Raw genomic sequence first — 19,793 nt, forward strand, 5'->3', positions numbered from 1 at the left:
AACTGCCTATCTCAGGAATGGTCAACCTGAGACTGTACAAGACTAAACTCCATTTATATTCATATATATCATCATCTGAAGAAATATCTTGCAGCGATTCCAGAACCTAATCAGAAAAAGAGAGAATGGTAACGTACCAATTAATTTTTCAAAGTAATGCTTCTAAATAATTAAATTTTTTATAATGATTTAATAAATGTAATCTGATATTTTCATTGGCTTTTAATTATTGCTACTTAAAAATTATACCAAGAACATTCTAGTATCGAGTTAAATTTTAAAAGTGTTTATTTGGTTATTTGAAATACCAAATGAAGTTTTTCATTTGCCCAAGTAATTTCCTTTTCAGATAATGTGTATCTATGTCCAGAAACAGTTTACGGATTAACTTCTGTTAGTATTTCCTGTCGAGGTAATATTAGAATATCACTGTGTGCTGGAAAAACATAAAAAGGAGATGGACCTTGAAAGTGAGGAAAACTTACTTCCGCTTCTTCTGTTGATTCTTTTCTAGATAATACACAAACTAACCACAAAGCACCATTATAATGCACAAGACAAAACCTTTTATATCATAAATTTGAGGAAAACCAACTTCTCTTTCGTGCAAAACTTTAAGTTGTTCATATTCTTCATTTCTGGAAATAATTTTTGTTTTAAAATATCCTTTCCTGACTGGTAAAAAAGCACGCAACTTCTGAGTACCTTAGATTGCCATCGTTTTGCTAAATACTTTTCATTTGAAACAAATATGAAATTCATATTTTTAATATTTGACCAAGCCTAATAATAAAGCTGAGTGACTGTTGTTACTTGATCTTGCTATGGGCGTTGTAAACTTGCTTTTGATGTTAATCTTTTCTTTTAAGACTATCACCAAAACCAACAAATGCACTTTTTAATGTGATGTGGCAAACGAATGTCATTCTGCCCCTGGACCAAAGTCATCCTCATCATACATTAAATTCACAAAATTTTTACGATTTTTATATTGAGCTGCTGAGCCATCTGAGAAGTAAGTTTATTCACAATATTATACTATTCTTTTAAAAACTGAATTAGTTTTTACCTTTTTTAAGGTGACACTTTCATTTTCAACTTTAAAATTTTCTAATTTAACCAAGTTGGTCTCTTCAATTGCTAAAGGATCTTTTTCAATATCACCATTAATAACATCTAGCGGTTCCTCTTTCAGTTGTACTAAATCCTGTAATACAAAACAAAATATGAATGCTACAAATTAAATATGTTTATGATTATTTGTATAATTTATAAAATAAAAATAAATTGCAACTCTAATTGACTTACAACACACATTAACAGATCAGCGACTGTTATATTATTATTATTATTAGACGACTTTAATGTGCAAGGTTTTACATGAGAAAATCACAAAAACCTTTCTTTTGTTAAATATTAACATCCAAATTTAAATGTTAAAAATGCTAAAGACAGCAACAAAATTCTAGCAAGTACTTTGAAAAACTATTAAACTACGAGGAACCTAAGGTAAGATTTCAATTCCAAAATTCAGCAATATGAACTGACAAATCAAAAACACATAAGGAAATAAAAATAGACAAACTCATCAAGAAAATAAACAAGGTAACAGGTGATGGCTTGATTGCAGCAGAATTACAAAAGAATCATGCAAACAGCAAAGAAAAAACTTAAGAAAGAGATATGGAAAACTCGAAAAAATTCCATTAATACATCCACTACACAAATATGAAAATGATACAGAAGTAAATAACTACAAAAGGATTAACCTCTTACCTATGACATACAAAATCCTTTCAAAAGGACTTCAAATTAGAATCTAATTAATCGCAGACTACGGCTAAAAACATTTACCAAAAAGACAGAATTCATAACCATCCAAGATTCCCTAAAGTTGCAAAATAACAAAATATGGGAAAATCAATAAATTCAACAAATTTAAATATATGGGAGAAATAACCCAAATTAATGGTTTAGATAAAAAAAGCCAATCAAGCGCGAATGAGAATATTAAAATAAGCCTATCAACTAACAAAAGATATCTTCAACAAAAAGAATATTTCAGAAGATGCCTAAATCAGATATTAAAATAATCAAGTAGTAAAAAGTAGAGATGCACCTGTTTACATCAGATGCATAATCAGTTTAAAAACAGACAACTTAGTCCAGCAGAATAAAAGAAGGTAAAGACTTGAGAAAAGTCCTATGACCAATGTTTAAACAGTTTCCCTAATATGGTGTTTATTATGGCCACTATAGATTAGAATATTACCGGGTTACTAGGGTATATTTTGGGCTTCTCAGTCAAAATCTTTCATTAACTAAAAAGGGTATGAAACAAAAATGCATAAAGAGCATATGACAAAAGAGACCAATTTTTAAATAAAACTGATGATTTAGTTAGTGAATAGTAACACTGAAACTGAAGGTAGTAGACAACTCAGAAACAAGGTGAATCAAAATCAATATAACTTAAGGAAAATTCCAAGTTCAATTTGTTTGATTCAAAAAATCTAAGAAAAACGTTTGATTTTTCATTTTTTATTCTAACAAAAGAACATCAAAAAATTGTTTTATTGGAAATATGAATATTTGAATGAAGCTCACCATCCAGATAAAAAATTATATTCATTAAGTACAGAAACTGAATATAACAGTTTTATGAGGAGAACCTTAGTTTAGATCGAAGAAAATTTAAATCTTCTGAGTTAGGTAATAAAATTAAAAAACTGCAGTTTATTTTTCATATTTTTTCTGTCTCAACCGCTTTACAGATTGAATCGATTGTCAAAATAATTCTTGTTTTTTAATTGTAATCATTATTACTCAGCCTTAAAAAAAAATTTATCTTATCCGGTGACAGGAATATAAATTTACCAAATAACAATAATAAAATAAATAAGTATAAAATCCTACAGAATAGTCAGGGATAAAAATCACAAGTTAATATTACTTTGAGGCCAACATAAGTTTAAGATCATTTGCAGACTATTTGTTTAAAAGAGATAAGATAACCTTGTTTTAAATTACAACCAGAGCATTTAGACCATACGATAGTTCTAAACAGTAAACAGAAAAATAAGTTACAATGTAAAGATAGATTTTAATTGTTTTAATGATTTAATTAACGAAAAAGATTCTAGTTCTATAAATAAATAAAGGCCTATATCCATAAAAAAAATAACATTAATGATGTTTTCATTATCAATAAACTGAATAAAGGAATTGAATATGCCAAAAATACTGCTAAGACTATTAAATTTCTGTAACGCTAAGCCTTGGTCAGTTAAAAACATAACCCTACTTCTTTTTTTAACTAAGAAAGTGAATTAAATTAAAAGATAAATTATCCACATGTCAATGTTTAAATAAGTATTACAAAAGATAAAACAAACTTAATACTTAAAATTTTTAGAACAGATTAAACAATAAACTGCGTATACAGAAAATATAAAATCAAAATGCTAAAGAATAAGGGTATGACAGATGAGCAGAGATAGTTATGAATCACCTAGTGAATTTTTTATTAGAGTTGGCAATAAAATAGATATACACTGAATGCAATATTGACATTACTAATTAAGCGACAGAAATAATCCTTTATAGATAATTAGATAAAACAATAAACTGTGAGCACACAAGTAGGCGCAATATAAAAAGTATTATTTTTCCTTAAAAGATCATAGAGTTGGTTGTTGATGTGGGGAAAGCAATATAGCTTTGGTAAATATCTTTTATTTAAATAGCGATTTATCAATTTTAATACTATTCAATAAAACAACAACTCACTTTAAAATGTAATTAGCGCTTATCGTACCAGGATAATGTGTTCTTAGCCAAATATTATAAAATGTATAGTTAAGAATAAAACATTAGTAACTTGTTATAACATCAGTACTATTTAATGAAGATGATTTGAGAACTGAAATACTTCCTGTGTTGTAGAAGGCATTATTTGCTTTCTCATGGCTCCAATTTAACAGTCTTGTGTTAATTACCATCTGGTGGTTCATAAGGTTGTGGTTGTCACTACTATTATAAATATATTTCTCTGACTGAACGTCTTTCTATGTCATATTTTAATATTAATAAACTATTTTGTTATAAATTAACATATTTACGTTAAATTATAATTTTTTTTAGGCTAATGATCTTCATTTTCGCTCAATGAATTATGTAACAGTTGATTTATCATACAACAATATTTCAGTGATTGATCTTCAGCCGATGGAATTACTGGCACTTGCACAATATGAATCGAATTCATCAACTTCACACCATTACAAAACATTAGAAAATCATAGTGCTAGAATTAATCTGATTGGAAATCCATTATTATGTGACAGTAGAAATTATCACCTTAAAAAGTTTTTTGAGGGAACTCTAACACCAGAAGCTTATTATTTGATTGATATCATTTCAAATAATCAAATAAATGTAATATTTATGAAAAAGTTCTGTCAGACATCAAAAAAAGCTTTATAGTCATGATACCAAAGAAAGCAGGGGCAGATAAATGTGAAGAATACAGAATACAGTTATAATTAATTATAATTAATTTATAATTAAATAATTTGTTCTGGACCAAAGCAATTAGAAGGTTTGTACTGGAATATGGTGCCATCAAAACTTCTAACATGTGAATTAAGTCAAAATAATAAACGAATCTAGTACTAAATGTCCAAAAGAATGGAAATGTTTCTACCGCCCGCAAGAGGAAGGATTGATTATCGATTGCACTGAACTAAGGATAAAAACTTTCCCCTCGAAATTTTCTTCTTGGAATATTACAATTGTACACTAAATCATATAAAAATGTTAATCATACTGAGCTATATTTAGCAAAAAATTATTTATCATCACTGCCACTAGAATTAGATGAAGGTTTCAAGTATATCACGACTTTATCACTTCCCTCAAATAACATTTCACAAATAACTTTGACCGGCTTATCGCCTAATATAACAGTACGTATCAGAATAAATTATTTTAAGTATAGCCATAATGATTGCACATTTAATAATAAATATTTTATTTAATGATTTTCACACTTGTTGACTATAAAATACAGTAATTAGACAAATTGTACTAAAATTGGTGTTATAAAGGAAGAAGAGGAAGTTGAGGAGGATGAAATGGGAGAAACAATACTGAGATCTGAATTTAAGAGAGCATTAAAAGATTTAAATGGCAGAAAGGCTCCTGGAATAGACGGAATACCTGTAGAATTACTGCGCAGTGCAGGTGAGGAAGCGATTGATAGATTATACAAGCTGGTGTGTAATATTTATGAAAAAGTTCCGTCAGACATCAAAAAAAGCGTTATAGTCATGATACCAAAGAAAGCAGGGGCAGATAAATGTGAAGAATACAGAATACAGTTTAACTAATTAGTTTACCTAGTCATGCATCAAAAATCTTAACTAGAATTCTATACAGAAGAATTGAGAGGAGAGTGGAAGAAGGGTTAGGAGAAGACCAATTTGGTTTAAGGAAAAGTATAGGGACAAGGGAAGCAATTTTAGGCCTCAGATTAATAGTAGAAGAAAGATTAAAGAAAAACAAACCAACATACTTGGCGTTTATAGACCTAGAAAAAGAATGCGATAACGTAGACTGGAATAAAATGTTCAGCATTTTAAAAAAATTATGGTTCAAATACAGGGATAGAAGAACAATTGCTAGCATGTACAGGAACCAAACAGCAACAGTAACAATTGAAGAACATAAGAAAGAAGCCGTAATAAGAAAGGGAGTCCGACAAGGATGTTCCCTGTCCCCGTTACTTTTTAATCTTTACATGGAACTAGCAGTTCGTGATGTTAAAGAACAATTTAGATTCAGAGTAACAGTACAAGGTGAAAAGATAAAGATGCTGCGATTTGCTGATGATATAGTAATTCTAGCCGAGAGTAAAAAGGATCTAGAAGAAACAATGTACGGCATAGATGAAGTCCTACGCAACAACTATTGCGTGAAAATAAACAAATACAAAACAAACGTAATGAAATGTATTAGAAATAACAAAGATGTACCAATGAATGTGAAAATAGGAGGAGAAAAGATTATGGAGGTAGAAGAATTTTGTTATTTGGGAAGGAGAATTACTAAAGATGGACGAAGCAGGAGCGATATAAAAGGCGAAATAGCACAAGCGAAACGAGCCTTCAGTCAGAAATATAATTTGTTAACGTCAAAAATTAATTTAAATGTCAGGAAAAAATTTTTGAAAGTGTATGTTTGGAGTGTCGCTTTATATGGAAGTGAAGCTTGGACAATCGGAGTATCTGAGAAGAAAGGATTAGAAGCTTTTGAAATGCGGTGCTATAGGAGAATGTTAAAAATCAGATGGGTGGATAAAGTGACAAATGAAGAGGTATTGCGGCAAATAGATGAAGAAAGAAGCATTTGGAAAAATATAGTTAAAAGAAGAGACAGACTCATAGGCCACATACTAAGGCATCCTGGAATAATCGCTTTAATATTGGAAGGACAGGTAGAAGGAAAAAATTGTGTAAGCAGGCCACGTTTGGAATAGGTAAAACAAATTGTTAGGGATGTAGGATGTAGGGGGTATACTGAAATGAAACGACTAGCACTAGATAGGGAATCTTGGAGAGCCGCATAAAACCAGTCAAATGAATGAAGACAAAAAAAAAAAAATGGTATAAAACAACGTTTCTAAAAAAGTTAAGAAAAAAACTTGTCTAAGAAAAACGAATTACTTGTCTTCACTCTGAATAAAAGGCAATGTGAGAATCATAAAATTAAATTTTGAATAATTAAAAGCAATTAAGTTGAGAGAAATTAGAAATTTTGTATAAAATGAAAGCTGTTTAGAAAGAAAATAACATTTACACTTGTTGGTTATGCTTCCACCAATGAGATAATTCAATTACTTCCCGTTTAGCTCAACAATATAATATTTTAATACAATACAATATAATTTTAATATTTATTGAAAATATAAAAAAATTTGGCCAAACATGAATTGTAATTAAATTTTAACGCAAGAAAAATTCACACTATAAAAATTTATATAGGTAAAGTATATGGTGATAAGAATATTTATAAATAAAATGTGAGAATTAATAAAACATATTCAATAAAGCTACACTGAAATTTATCAGACTGAAAAGAGATTGTTTTGAATGATCTTTTCTTGTATTAAAGAACTGAAGCAAGAAATCAACACTGAAATTTTGTAAGGTTAGACAAATCATTACTGATGAAATATGAAGGTCATCTCATTCATTAGATTTCAAAATTTCACACATACATAATTTTTATTGAACATTATCGGTACAATAAGTTTTGTATGATGACTTTCCCTGATCAATGAATGAGGAAAACAAAGGGTGGATTAGCCTTGACATTTCTTGACTGATATAACCAAGAGGGAATAAATTTCTTAATCGTACTGTCGGTGGTAATCGACACAGATTTGTCATAAAACTTCTGAAAATAAACACTGGATATTGAATATGTATCATTCAGCTACTTCAAAACCAAACATTAAGGTAAATTTACACAAAAAAAAAATTATAATGGATATTTTCTGAGGCCAGAAATGTAAGAAGTCTTTCCTGAAACTATCACAATAATTACAGTTACTAAAAATACTTAATAAAAACAAAACTTTATTTGAAAACAGAATGTGATGAAATAGAGAAAGATGGTAACAGGGGATGTTTTTTCATAGTTTGATCTGATTTACATAAAACTTGATCAAAATATTGCATATGAGAACAGAATCGACTCATCAGTATAAAATGCAGGTGACGATAATGCCGAAGCATTTTTCACCCAGAAAAAAGTCAAATAAAAAAATAACCATTATAAAATGAAGTAGAGTCAGTTATAGTCTCTAAACATTAAGAAGCAATAGATTTGGGATCGTATCACCGTATCAGTAATTAAAAATTACACAAATTCATAATGAACCCTTATATTTAATAAATATTTCCTTTAGTCTGGAGAAATATTTTATAACAGTATATTGAAATTTACTGAATTTCATGAAAATGTACTTAAAATAAAAATTGAATTCTTACATTAGTTAATGTAGGAAATCAAAGGTACTGGACTAAAACTTCAAATTAAGAAAAGACACCATCATTTTTACTGGACTGAATAAATTAACTGCAATTATTTACTCGGGTATAAGTTGGAATAAGATTATGTAAAAAAAAAAACTAGCTGGTCAGGGCTCACTTTTCTTACCCAATCGTCTAGCCAGGACCCCCGATGTGCTTCGATATCCTCATGCTTGCGAGAATAATACTGATAAATAAAACTTAAACCTCGTTCAGTTTACAAAAAAATATCATTATATGGTAGGTAAATTTCTTCAAAGCACAGTTTAGTCAGTACAGGACCCAAAACTCTGAGCGATTTGAAGAGTGTGGGTTTCAAAATAGTCAGTCTTCATCTTAAAAATAGTAGTTATATCCATCCATATTTAGTCTGGTTCTTAGTATTACCCTACAAACACCACTAGGAGGTTATCATATTTTGTTTCTTATTTTTCTTAAGTGTTTTTTGGCCAAGTAACTGGAGGCAGGTGCAGCCAGCTGGGTCGCACTACAGTAACCGTGGCTATTGGTTGAGCTACCAATAGTACACGAACAAATCCCTTAAAAAATCGAAAATAAAAAAAACACCAAAAATGATCTTTAGAAATTATCTGAAGAATAATTGCAAGCCCAAATCTACTATTATAATATATTGTCTAATCAGAAATGGGAAAAATTTGGAATCATTTTTCAAAATTTTTTAACTTTCTTCATCCCTTTGCAAAAAATCTAAAAATTGGTTTTTTAGATATTCACATGAAGATTATTACACACACACATAAGTTCACGTGCCAAAAATCAAGTTGATATCTTCATTTGTTACTGAGAAATTAAAAAAATAGTAAAAATTTCATTGTACTCCATTTTAACCCTTTAAACCCAGAATTTAAAAAAATCCTTTCTTAATGTGCACTTACACAGTATAAAAAAAACTTGAATACAATTTTTCATTAATTTATCTTCACTAGTTTTTGTTGGGCATTGATAAATCAGTTATCAGTCAAGTCAGTCAATCACGACAATCTGCTTTATAGGTACAGTTTTTCAAAATTTATAGCTGGCTTAGACATGAACCCCAAGCCTATGGCACATATGGAGAGTTCAAATAGAAACATACACTGCCTAGAAATATCTCTTTTCCAAAGAAATTTAACAAGGCAGCAAAATACACCGGTTTAAAGTATAAAGATGATTTCATAAAAGGTTGAGATCCTAATTTATCCCCACCGGTAAACATTTTTATCGAGTACACAATCAATTATACAAAATGGTTAGCCAAAATCAGCAGAAATCATAAGTCAGTGCACGCATAGGAAGTTTTATAAATGTAAAATGATTTTACATTAGTAAAACGTAGAATCTCCTAAAATGGTCACAAACTGACCACTAAAAACCGAACTTTAATGTCCTTTGTGGATGACTTCTAGTAAGTATATGTTTTTTTTTATAAAGAATAATTTTAAAAATTATTTAAAAATCACAAAATATATCTTTTGAAAATAACTAAGATTTATAGCGATATATAATTCATTTGATTAACTTCATTTTTATTAAATGACTTCTTAATTTACAAGATTTTTTCTGTCTTAATATCTTTTAAATATGATTATTAATCTGTCTATTGTTTTTATATTTCAGATCGACAATCTGAATAATGTAACTTGCTTGGGAGGAAAATCTATATCAGAATTAACAGTAAATGAAATTTGTCCCACATCTACAGCAGGCGTAATAATTATTATTAGCATTCTTGGGCTCATAGTAGGTCTTCTTATAGCTCTCTACTATCGATATAATCAAGAAATAAAAGTTTGGCTTTATGCACATCAGATGTTTCTTTGGCTTGTTACTGAAGATGAACTAGATCGTGATAAGCTGTATGATGGTTTCATAAGTTATTCTCACCGAGATGAAGATTTTGCGATAAAACATTTGGTTCCAGGGCTGGAGAATGGCACCCCTAAATTTAAGTTACATTTACATTATAGAGATTGGATTATAGGTGATTATATACCAAGTCAAATAGCACGGTCAGTTGAATATTCACGTAGAACTATTGTTGTGTTGTCACCTAACTTTCTAGAAAGTGTTTGGGGGAAAATGGAATTCAAAACAGCACATCCCCAAGCGTTGAGTATGGGAAGAGCAAGAGTAATTGTCATACTTTACGGTGATGTTGGCCCGGCTGATAATTTAGATCCTGAACTTAAAGCATATGTATCAATGAGCACATACCTAAAATGGGGTGACCTTGGTTTTGGGATAAGCTTCGATTTACTTTACCTCATCCTACCGACTTATCAAAAGGAATATACCACCTCTTTTCCAAAGAAATTTAACAAGGCAGCAAAATATACCGGTACTAAGTATCGATAAAGATGATCTCATAAAAGATTCAGTTCCTAATTCATCCCCACCAGCAAACAGTTTCATTGACCAAACACCATCGTTTAAACAAAATGGTCAGAAATCATAAGCCAGTGCGCATAGTATTTAGTGTTTAGGTACCATAATTCTCAAATAAATTAAAAATAAGTAACGTACATCATTTAGAGAATGTTGCTCATATAGAGTTTAAAATCTAAGATAGGAATTAGATTAAACAACTTTTTAAGTTTTATTTAAGTATATTTATAGATGAACCTTAGGAATTTTAGATTTAATCATTTGTACAAATATAAACAAAAATAAAAGAAAGAAAAATTTTACTTAATGTTAGTTAGATCTAATTTATTACATATGTATAGTAATTTATTATTTAGTTCTGCAAGTCATAATTTTTAATATGATATATTTATGATAAGCCACGTTTTTAGTATAGACATAAAGTATACTTTTTTAAATTTTATATTGTCAATCTGCTAATGGATAAATTAAACCTGACTATAAGTTAAAAATATGAGATATATTCTTGTAATTTACAACTAAAATTTATTTTAAGACTGATTTTAAAATAATAATTGTCTATGTAAGTAATAAAATACGATAAGCTCATTTTAGAACTTAAATGATACATAATTGTAAAATCTAATAAAATTGCTATCAATATTTCATTTTTTATTCTTTAATCAATTATTACAAGCCATAGAGAAAGGGTGACATAAAGCAGAAAAATTAACCTTGTAAAACTAATGCTGACTCCAAATATCTGGGATCATTTGCTTAGCAGAAATAAAATATTACAACCTTTATGTATCTGATTTATCAAACTATGAGTCCTGGGGCAGCACCCAGAAAAAATATTATTTTATCCCAGAAATCTCATTTCTTAATACTTAGATATTTCTTCTATTTAGGTAAAGAAAACAACACATCTTTGGCAAAAAATTAATTACAATACTTTAGTAGTTGAAAAACTAAGCTTTTTTTTCAAGTTTAATCCTGTCACAATTAACTAATTTCCATTGAACTGAATTCAAACATGTAATGTTTGAATATGTTTGTATAACAGGAAATTTAATTAAACATAATAATTAAATACTTTACTTACCAATCAAGTTAAACATTTGTATGTTTATATGTGAAATGTTTAAATACTTAATTAACACTGATACTATTATTATTATTAGTAATAGTATTTTAATTAGTGGATTGATATTAATTATCAGTAATAACTGTTACTTCTAGAAACAAATATGTGGCGGCCATTTAAAACTATCATTATTTTATATCTAAGAGCCCCTATTAATTAAATAATGCAATTATTCCTCACCATCATGTCTAAAAATCACACATCATTGTACTTTAAAGTACTCTTGCTTTATTAATACATAAGGAAATATGAATCTTTCAGTATCCACAGTGTATTCAGTTGAGGATAATGTAGCGGTTTGTTACATGAAGGTCACTAAGTGTAAAATAACTCATATTCTCTGACATCTTACTTGGGAGTATTGTACTGCAAATACTGCAGAATTACATACATTAAATCATTTATTTTCTGGAGAGCAGGAAATTCCTAATTTGTTTCTAGGAAACATCCTGAGGTCAATACTGATTCTATTCAAATGCAGGCATGGAGGTTTCTGAAACCTGTGAAGATCTTAAAAAGCTTTTTCTCAATTTGAAGCCGGATAGGATAGGAATGGTTGATATGAATGAGAATATGAGAATGCTCGGTATCTTCACATTACTTACTACTATATGATAAATTTAATTCTAGAATATTACAATAATAAACATTTAACCCTTTTTTTAACATTGCTTTACAAATAAAACAATTTCCAGCCTGCAAATCTTTAATTTATTACTAATTTACATTAAGATTGAAAGCAATATATTATTTCCATCACCAAAAGCGATGGTGTGAATCATTCCCAGTATCTGTGCAATAGATAGATCTACTCTAACTATATGCTATATGACTATAATCAATAGTAATTATTTCAACAAGACTGCACCTAATTTACATGTCATACATATCATCCTCATCTCATCTCATTGGGCCGTTAAGAGGGTTGCTTATTGATGTTCATCACTAGTTGAACAGATTGCAACATGCACATTAAGGGAAAAAATTAGATATTCAACAAAACAATTATTGATCTAGAAACTAAAGTAAAAAATGATAAATTTTATAATTTCTTTTGTATCATGATAAAAAAACAAATTAATTAATCAAAATATTGCAAGATTTTATTACTAAATAGTAAATCAGAAAAATTATGTAATTTAATTTTACATTGAATAAAATTTCATAAATCCACTAAAACGTTTTTTTTTTTATTATTATTATATAAAGATTTTCTTTACTCATAGAAAGAAAAAAAATTAAAGAATGCCAGTTATAACTAAAATTTCACTAATTAATTATATTAATGAAAAACTGAAACAACTTACTGTAGATAAAGGGCATAAATACTGTTATTAATTTAATTTGAATTATTATAATTTATTAAAACCGACTAAAAATTATTTATAAATAAGTAATAGAAATTACATGCTTCTTTCAGCAAAAGCAAAACTTGCAGACAAAGAGGAATTATGAATAATGTCCAAATGAACTACTTCAATTTTAGAGAATGTGTTAACATACACTGATCACATCCCTAGCAATGTGCTGTTTTTTAGATGGTGCTAAGAAATCTAATCTATTAGAATAAGTTATTTCTCCAATAAATAAAATACTGGGATAAACAACAATGAGCAATACATATATATATATATATATGTAAAAACCACTGAATTTAATCAGTAAGTTTTAATTTAATTTCCAAAATGAAAATTTCAGGTACTTACGTATTAACGCCACCGCAGCTACAGCTTTATTTAAAAGCAAAGTAGTCAATCGGATTTCGGTGGAAAATGAACAGTCTCTTTACTTATTTTATAAATATAATTTAACCAAACATAACCTTCGCTCGCTAACCTTGAATAATTAACACCGTAATTTTTTGAGTATTTATTTAATAAATTCAGTAATTATTGCAATTATTTATTATTTAAATAATCAAAACACTCCAGTTAATTAGTCAAGGTTAGCAAGCGAAGCGAGCGTAGGTTAAGTTTGGTTAAATTATATAAATAACCATTTATTAAAATTAATAAAGAGACTGTTTTGAATCTATGTTAAACTCTATATCGGCCCATTTTCCACCGAAATCCGATTGACTAGTTTGTTTTTAAATAAAGCTGTAGCTGTGGTGGCGTTAATACGTAAGTACCAAATTTCATAAATGTTAAAAATAAGATGGACTAGTAAAATAAAAGATGATGGGTTTACGGCAAATTTGGAGCAGAATCCTGTAAAAAGAAAAGCAAGGGTGGTAGGCCATATATTTAAAGCACCCAGTCATTGAATTTAATTCACAAAGGAAGTTCAGAAGGTACAGACAGCACAGAGATAGAGATTGAAATATATTAAACAGAAAATTGAGAATATACCACACGATAGGAATGCTTTGGCTAAGAGAGTCACAGATAGTAGAAAGTAATTAAGTGTATCGACCAATCAAATGATTGAAAATCTACAAAAAATCATAAGCCTGATGACTAACAAGTAATTTAACGAAATAAAAGTATTCAGAACTATCGCTATTAACATCCTCTCCTTAGGGAAACACGAGTTATTTTAATAACACACAATAGAATTACTTCAAAAACATACAACAAACAAATCAGGCATTTCAATTTCAGAGAATTCTAATTCCTTATAGGCTAGATTATTTAGAGAAAGATCGCTTACCTTCGGTAACTATAACATAAACTACAACAGATGATTTTACGCTGTTTCCAGCTGGAAAAACAGTCCTAAAGCAGTTAAATTATATTTTTTCTGCAACTTTTTAGGATTTATTTTTTTATAATCCATTTACTGTCAACAAACTTGAAACAAATCAAACATCCGAAGCTTCTGTCTATGAGGTAGTATTTTTCTAATGAAAACGATATATCGAAATAGCTTAAACTAAACCTCGTTGAAATATCGATAAATAAATATATAAATGTAAATTAATATATAAATGTAAAGGTGAAAAAAACCTCTTAACACTTAGTCGTCGCAAATAACGACCATGACACTATATTTTAATATTAACTTTTTGAAATAATTAATTACTATAATATCAATTATATTAAAAGAATAACATAGTCTCAATCGATATTTTACGGAGTATATTTTACAATCTCCTTGTATTTTCAATCTGCTATATCAACCAATTGCCTTGCCAATGCCAAGTATTTTACATCATCAATAATGAAATATAGAGAGATATATATTTCCTGTTTTCCAAATAATCGCATTGCTCTTACTGTTTAGTTATCATAATGTACTAATTTTAATTTTTATGAATCAGAAACTAAAGGAATGGATGAACTTTTTTTCTTTTCCCTGTTTAGCCTCCGGTAACTACCGCTTAGATAATTCTTCAGAGGATGATATGTATGAGTGTAAAAGTGTCGTGTACATTCTCAGTTCGACCGTTCCTGAGATGTGCGGTTAATTGAAACCCGACCGCCAAAGAACACCGGTATCCACGATCTAGTATTCAAATCCATGTAAAAATAACTGGCTTTACTAGGACTGAACGCTGGAACTCTCGACTTCCAAATCAGCTAATTTGGGAAGACGCGTTAACCACTAAACCAACCCGGTGGGTTAAGGAATGGATGAACTGACCTAAAATATTAGGTAATGTATTAGACGTACTGCGAAATAACTCTTATTTTTTATTGCTATATTGAACAAAGCTTGAACCATATTGCTAATTATATAACTAGTGCTATGTTTTACAAATTATTTCTTTTTTAGTTTCTACAAAAGAAGATCAAGGTGATTCGATATTCTTAAGCCTGATCGGGTACAAGAATTCTTTGCTCTTGCACAGATTGTTTTTAAAAAGAACAGGCTGTAAATGCACAAGAACATGCAACAACAATGTCAGCAACAACCTCAATAAATTTAAGGAAATAAAATAAAAAAATGTTTAGCAATATTAATGGTTTTTTTTTTTTTTTTTTTTTTTAAAGAAAATAGCTCTCTAATCTGAGTTACTGTTAATGAAATATTGATACATCACATAGCATCATAAAGTGTTATATAATTCATATTAATTTATTTTGAGTTATATACACATTAAATATTTAACCCTTCGGGCTAGTCTAGCGGTTAGCTTGTCGCAAATCAGTTATTTAACAGCTGACTTTTTAAAGTTGATGGTTCTGAGGTTCAAATTCTGGTAAAAGATAGTTGATTTTATGTGAAGTTGAATATTAGACAGCAGATACTGGTGCACTTTAGTGGTTAGGGTTCAATTAACCACATGTCTCAGGAATTGTCAGCCTGAGTCTGTAACAAGACTGCACCTAATTTACATGTCATACATATCATCCTCATCTCATCTCATTGGGCCGTTAAGAGGGTTGCTTATTGATGTTCATCACTAGTTGAACAGATTGCAACATGCACATTAAGGGAAAAAATTAGATATTCAACAAAACAATTATTGATCTAGAAACTAAAGTAAAAAATGATAAATTTTATAATTTCTTTTGTATCATGATAAAAAAACAAATTAATTAATCAAAATATTGCAAGATTTTATTACTAAATAGTAAATCAGAAAAATTATGTAATTTAATTTTACATTGAATAAAATTTCATAAATCCACTAAAAGGTTTTTTTTTTTTTTTTTATTATACAAAGATTTTCTTTACTCATAGAAAGAAAAAAAATTAAAGAATGCCAGTTATAACTAAAATTTCACTAATTAATTATATTAATGAAAAACTGAAACAACTTACTGTAGATAAAGGGCATAAGAACTGTTATTAATTTAATTTGAATTATTATAATTTATTAAAACCGACTAAAAATTATTTATAAATAAGTAATAGAAATTACATGCTTCTTTCAGCAAAAACAAAACTTGCAGACAAGGAGGAAAGAAAACAAAGGTCAGTGGCTTAGCTAAGAATAAAATAACCTGTAAAAAGAAAATCTTTTAGTAATGGATGAAGTTAAAGTCTTTTAACAAGAAAATTTCAAAGTTTTGTTCATTTCAGATGAAAAGAACAAAATTGAGATTGTAGACAAGCAAGAAAAAGTCTTACCAAAAGCTCTCAGTAAATAATTAAAATTTTAATTACATTCTGTGTCCAACTCAACACAAAATGATGGAAGAGGGTGCAGGTGTTTCACATTCATTCACAACACACAATTTAAATCTACTCAAATATAAAATACAACTTATAAGCTACTCATATGTCTTTTTCATTTGAAAAGATTTTAAATATTTCTGTCCAGTCCCAGGGCATTACAGGCTGAGAACTTGCCACAGTTGTTTCTGATTTCAGATATTTTATAACTGCTGGAGAAAACTTTAATACCAGACACTTTCAAAGAGCTTTTAGAAGGCATACCTAGTACACATAACAAGGATAAAACACCAACTTAATAAAGTACATCTTTTGGCTCCCTTAGTTCACTAAATTTAATCATTGTCTCACCTACCGCATATTGACTGTAGGTAAAGAGCTCTCAAGAAACCATTTTCTAGTACATTTAAGTTTCCTTCTACACATGAAACAAGGGAACACTTCTGTCATTTTAAAATGAAAGTAAACTTGGAAGTTTTTAAGAAAGAAATGAAAATTATATAAATTACAAATTGAAAAATGTAAACATTTGGAGAGCATTACAGACATATTATTGAAAAAGGGATTCCAACAATACCATGTGATAACTGAGTATGAACCAATCTATGTTAGAATCCTCACTTCAGCGTGTAGATAATTCCTGTTATCAGAACTATTTTTGAACAAGATGATTTTGAATGAATCCAAGCAATCGATTGGAAAAACAGTAAAATATTGCACCACTAAATGATGACAAAAGTGTCTTCATCAATGAAAGAACCATTGTCATAATTTTTTGCAAGTCCATAAAATAAAGGTAAAAATTAATATTACAATGCTCAACATTCAAGGAATGCTAAGTGGTATTTTAAATGATACTACTCTTTCACTCAAATCCTACTCTTTAATATCTTTGCACTTGAGTTAGCTTGTTTAACATTAGGAACATAAATTTCACTGATGATGTCAAATTTGGAAAAAGGCCCCACAAGTTATTTTAAAATTCACTTGGGCATTCCACAAAAAAAGTGAAATCAAATCTATCCCTTTAATTTCTCTAAAATTTCTTTTCAAGATAGACCGCTGAAGAATTCTTTTCCTAAATCAGGTAGGAGAGGAAGAAACCCCTGGAAGAATCTAAATCCCAAGATCTTTGGTGTTACGTTTGACAAAAAACTTGTACAGAGTGGTCACACTCTGTATATATATATATATATATATATATATAAATATGTGTGTGTGGGTAAAACTAATAGATTTTTAGAACAGATTAGAAATTAAAAAAATGGCAAAGTGGTTTTATCTAATGTTACTGACTACCTTATTAATAACAAACATTCTGTATCTGATCTTCAGACAAATTTGGAAATAGGTGGAAATCAAAAAATTGAATTTAATAATAATAGCAAAAATTTGGACATTTTGGACTTGGCTTTTATAAATATATAAATACAAAAAAATTTCCAACTTGATGAACTTTCAGACAGAATTATGAAGATGTCACTCTTATAAAAGTGGCAACAGATGGCAGCACGTTTTTAAATACAAATAAATATGATCAGAATGTAGATAAATAATTTCAAATCAATATCATCAAATACAATGTATATATATATATAAAATGTTAATCTTAAAATGTTGGTCTGTACAAATACAATAATTAAACTACTGGTCCTAATTCTTTAAAGAATATACTTTTTAAAGCAGTTTATGTTTATATAAATACTATGTTTTATATATAAATAGTATGTTTTATGTTATAATTATGTTATTATGTGTAAATTCTATGTTTTCATAAACTACTATTTAAAACATTTTGATTCGAACTCACAGTAATTCATACTCAATACTCACACTCCATTAGTCCTGAATTAGTAAAGTTTCAGTGCACTGGCTGTTTTTGTTTTTGAACTATTCATAACTGTAACTATTTGTGGAGTCCAATTTTATAACAAGAATGTTATTTGTTTAGATAATATTTACATTCCCCTCTAATTCATGTAGATCCCATGGTGAGTGTAGAAAAAGTAATACAGCCGCATAAAAGGAAATTTATATTTTTACATTCATCTACTACTTGCATTATCTTTCTTTTTTTAACTTTTATAACCAGATTAACAGATGAAACCTCATAAGTTATACCAATGTATAACATAAATCAAAGTTACCTTTCTTTTTCTGAGGTAGTGAAATGCATCACATTTACAAGATATCTATGACCATAATTGTTTGATTCCCCATAAAATCAGTAATGCCATCAATCAGCACTGTACAGTTTTCATTTCAGGTATCATTAATGAGCTTGTAATGTATTGCATTAAATGAAATGCAAGAACCTAGAGCTCTAGGATAGACAGCTGACAATTCAAATCCCAATAGGTTCAGATTTAAACCCAAATTCTCTCTTACTAGCACATGGAGATTACGACCCATGGCCAACTGAAAACATAATTAATTCCTCACTCTCACAAGACTACATATAGATTACTGAATACGTTACCTCTGGACAACCAATTTTTCTTATGTCATAGAACTTTTAATGTTTAATATAGAACTGCCGTTGAAACTAAATAAGTTTGTGGATTTTTTAAATCCATAACAAAAGTATAATTTCTGAGAACATGAGTAGTATAACAGATAAACTAATATTACAACTAACAGGACAAATTAATCCTGTAGGTCATATTACATTTTTAAGTAATTGTATAATATTTCATTGTTTTCAAGTGTAATGCTTTCTTTGAAAAAATTAAAACTATACCGCTCAGAAATGCAACATCTTCTTCTGCAACATCTCAAAGTAACATTAACTAATTCAGTAACTACAGCTTTCATAGATAGACCAAAAATTATTGAAGAAGCTGAATTTTTCTTTTGTGATATATGCGTGTGCACTCTTTTTGTATAATATGTGTTAAAAATGCAATTTTATCATTATAGTAACATAGTTAAACAGTTTAAATACAATATAAAGGTGGTACATAAAGTATGACATTTGTGTACATAATGGCAGTTATCAAACCTCCAAATCAATTTAAGCATTAGATGATTATAATTTAACAACTAATTCTTTTGGAAAATGATCAATCCATAAAATAAATTTAAGTTCATAAATAGATAACATGATTTATTTATGCTTTTAA

At 28.7% G+C, this 19,793-nt stretch overlaps 2 long non-coding RNA genes and 1 pseudogene across 10 annotated transcripts in view; 2 read left to right on the forward strand and 1 right to left on the reverse strand.

Annotated features, from left to right (window-relative positions):
• Positions 1-19,793, reverse strand: part of LOC142333806 (uncharacterized) — a 67,718-nt gene that overhangs the window by 13,543 nt on the left and 34,382 nt on the right. For 7 of the 9 annotated variants that reach the window (XR_012758708.1, XR_012758706.1, XR_012758705.1 and 4 more), the window contains one exon: positions 1,070-1,207. The exons of 1 other annotated variant lie outside the window; for it this stretch is intronic. This is a non-coding gene — a long non-coding RNA (uncharacterized LOC142333806). Of the gene's footprint in view, positions 1-1,069; positions 1,208-14,259; positions 14,431-19,793 lie in introns of those variants that run through there. One more of the 9 variants, XR_012758703.1, reaches the window with a different exon arrangement.
• LOC142333976 (protein toll-like) lies at positions 9,492-10,551 on the forward strand (annotated as a pseudogene).
• LOC142333817 (uncharacterized) lies at positions 14,827-16,513 on the forward strand. The gene is made up of 2 exons (XR_012758713.1): positions 14,827-15,204; positions 16,431-16,513. It is a non-coding gene; the product is annotated as an uncharacterized LOC142333817 (long non-coding RNA).

The sequence above is a fragment of the Lycorma delicatula genome, chromosome 13 (genome assembly GCF_047948215.1).
Source record: "Lycorma delicatula isolate Av1 chromosome 13, ASM4794821v1, whole genome shotgun sequence".
Lineage (NCBI taxonomy): Eukaryota > Metazoa > Arthropoda > Insecta > Hemiptera > Fulgoridae > Lycorma > Lycorma delicatula.